General features: G+C 39.3%; 1 non-coding gene across 1 annotated transcript; it reads right to left on the minus strand.

The window, feature by feature from the left end:
• Positions 1-609: 609 nt before the first annotated feature.
• Positions 610-716, minus strand: LOC112445294 (U6 spliceosomal RNA). The gene has a single exon (XR_003033651.1). It is a non-coding gene; the product is annotated as a U6 spliceosomal RNA (small nuclear RNA).
• Between the last annotated feature and the right edge of the window lie 2,669 nt (positions 717-3,385).

Consider the following 3,385-nt stretch of genomic DNA (forward strand, 5'->3'; position numbering starts at 1 on the left):
TAGGATTGCTGGGTTATATGGTGGTTTTATTCCAAGTTTTTTAAGGAATCTCCATACGGTCTTCCATAGTGGCTGTATCAATTTACATTCCCACCAACAGTACAAGAGTGTTCCCTTTTCTCCACACCATCTCCAGCATTTATGGTTTGTAGACTTTTTGATGAGGGCCATTCTGACTGATGTGAGGTGATATCTCATTGTAGCTTTGATTTGCATTTCTCTAATAATGAGCAACGTTGAGCATCTTCTCATGTATTTATTAGCCATCTGTGTGTCTTCTTTGGAGAAAAACGTCTGTTTGGGTCTTTTTCCCATTTTCTGATTGGGTTATTTGTTTTTCTGGTATTGAATTTAATAAGCTGCTTGTATATTTTGGAAATTAATCCTTTGTCAGTTGTTTCCTTTGCTATTATTTTCTCCCATTCTTGGGGTTGTCTTTTCACCTTGCTTATAGTTTCCTTTGCTGTGCAAAATCTTTTATGTTTAATCAGGTCCCACTTGTTTACTTTTGTTTTTATTTCCATTACTCTAGGAGGTGGGTCATAGAGGATTTTGCTTTGATTTGTGTCACTGAGAGTTCTGCCTATGTTTTCCTCTAAGAGTTATATAAAATATACAGAACACTTCATGAATTTGTGTGTCATCCTTGGGCAGGGGCCATGCTAATCTTCTCTGTATTGTTCCAATTTTAGTATATGTGCCTCCAAAGTGAGCACTAAGTTTCTCTTAATACTTTAAATAACTGCATTTTTAAAGATCTAACTGCTGAAAGAGCATACAAGAATTCATTGTCTTCAATTCTCAATCTTTCCATTTGAAGGAGCATTTTCCAAGAAAAGTAGACTATTTGGTGGGGAAAGAAACCTGAAATGTTTAAGACAACTCTATTTACAGCTCCCTGGCAACTAAAATGGGAAACTTAAGAAAATAAAGATAGCAGGACCCAGACAAGAGTGGGAAAGATTGGGATGACAAAATTAAATTTCTCTGGGACCTCTTCCAGTCTGATCTGTGACTTAAAAAAAATGTGTTACAGTATGCCACTGCAAAGAAACAGATGTCAGAAAACCCAAATTTGAGCAGAAGTGGTGCTTCAGAGTACCACACTATAGTGTGACATTCTTGATGATCATCTTTGATCTTCAGTTACTTTTGAAAGACTCTTCTAAACTCTTAATTAAACCCAACCTTCTTTGTAAAGAACTATAATTTAGCAGTGAGAAACATTTCAGAACAAAGACAAAATACATAATCTTGGGGGGAAGAAAAGGTCCAAAGACCACATGTTCAAGCTGTTCTGAGAGAAAAGGGAGAGCTGTTGCAAGTATTTTGGAGTGTTAAGTGGAAAAGGGACTGGGAAAAAAGGATTTTTTAAAAGTGATACCAGGATTTCAAATTATTCTGGGCTGACTTCAGAGCAGACATATGGCATTAAAAATGCAAGAATGAAAAGAAAGAACACAGACAGAAAACTGGAATGAAGGACTAAGCATAGAGCTTCCTACAGAATTGATGTCTTCTAGAACTCCATGGGGTCGCTAAGAGTCAGGCATGACTGAGCGACGTCACTTTCACTTTTCACTTTCATGCATTGGAGGAGGAAATGGCAACCCACTCCAGTGTTCTTGTCTGCAGAATCCCAGGGATGGCAGAGCCTGGTGGGCTGCTGTCTATGGGGTCCCACAGAGTCAGACACGACTGAAGTGACTTAGCAGCAGCAGCAGCAGCAGCAGCAGAAGTCTATGACCTAAATGTAAACTTTAGGTTGCTTGACTTATCGGGATGAATATTGCCCATTATCACTCATTCTCTGGAGAAGTAGCAAGCATAGAAATCTCATTTTATAGGAATTATCTTTTAGATTTAATCTAAACACACACACACACACACACTGAACACAGTTTGCCATTTGTATCTCTGTGAATTTAAAAATGCTCCTGAAGACAAGGAAACAAAGCAACAGAGTTGAGTCTTACAGACTCCACAGCCCCTTTTGGCAGCTTCTCCTGGCAGCTTCTCCCTCATCTGAAAGACCTCTCCCACTCTCAAACGTGCTATTCAAACAGTATTGTTAAACTTGCTCTATCCTGCTATCTTCTCAGCATAAGAGCAAACCATCTGTGGCTTCTCACTGTATTTAGTAACTCAACACCTTACATCTCCGAAGACTATCAACCTTTAAAAGAGAATAAAAAGTCAATGCTAGATTCAAAGAAATGAGCTCCACAAATAGTAGGGAAGGAACTGGGGTGAAAAATAACCTTCCTCTGACCCTCAAGCCCCCTTATGTGATGAAACTCTCCCGTATGTATATCCCAGGCTCTTCCAACCCTGGCACCGCTGATATTTGGAGATGAAGAACTCTTTGTCACAGAAGACTGCTGTGCACCGTCGGATGTTTCGCAGCATTTGTGGCCAATAGCATCCCTTTACTCAGTTTTGAAAATCAAAAATCCCCAGATATCGTCAAATGTCTCCTGGGGGACGAAATCATCCAGCCAAGAAGTGCTGGTCTATGTGAAGACAGGCTTTACTTGCAAATACCAGTCATCTTAAAATTCAGTGCCTCAGATTGTGGTTTTTATCCCTGTGCAGTTGCTGTTAGTACATATATTACTCTTTAGAAAACAAAAAACAACACAGGAAACCTGCTCATCACAAAATAATTAGCAGAACTGGACTCCAGTCAAGAGCTTTTGTTCTTATCTCATTGAAGAAAAATTTACACATGAAAATATTCTCAAACGAGGACTCAATACATTATCACATTCCTTGCCTTCAGACTTGTTTACAAATACCTATTTGAAAAGATATTAAAGGGCAAACAACTATATTCCTTCAGACTCACTGTGGCTTTTGAAATTACTGCATCACAAAAACAGATGGAATGAAAAAATAACTTTTAAGAACATATGAAGAGGCAGAGCTTTGTTTTTGCAAAAATGCTAATATTAGATCCCTGACTTGTACAATACATGTTTCTGGCTCAAGTTAGACATACTGGTCTATAGAATATGTTGATTTTTAAGTGAATGCTATTTTTGCTCAAGAGTTTTTTTAGGGTAGTACTCCCCATCCCCATTCCTGATGGTTTCCTGAGTTCAGTAGGACTCAACTGGGAGCAATTTTGTCTCCCTCCCCCAGGGTGAGGGATCTGTCAATGTATGAAGATATTTTCGGTTATCACAACTTAGAGGTGGCAGGAGAGGAAATATAGCTGACATATAGTGGGTGGAGACCAGGGATGCTGCTAAACACCCTATAATGCATGGGACAGCCCCCAGTTATCCAGCCCCGAAAGTCAGTAGTACTAAAGCTGAGAAATCCCAGTCTAGACACGTAATTAGAACTCCTGGACACAGCCCCTGATTTGGTTACAACCTAT

This window comes from Bos taurus, chromosome X (genome assembly GCF_002263795.3).
Source record: "Bos taurus isolate L1 Dominette 01449 registration number 42190680 breed Hereford chromosome X, ARS-UCD2.0, whole genome shotgun sequence".
Lineage (NCBI taxonomy): Eukaryota > Metazoa > Chordata > Mammalia > Artiodactyla > Bovidae > Bos > Bos taurus.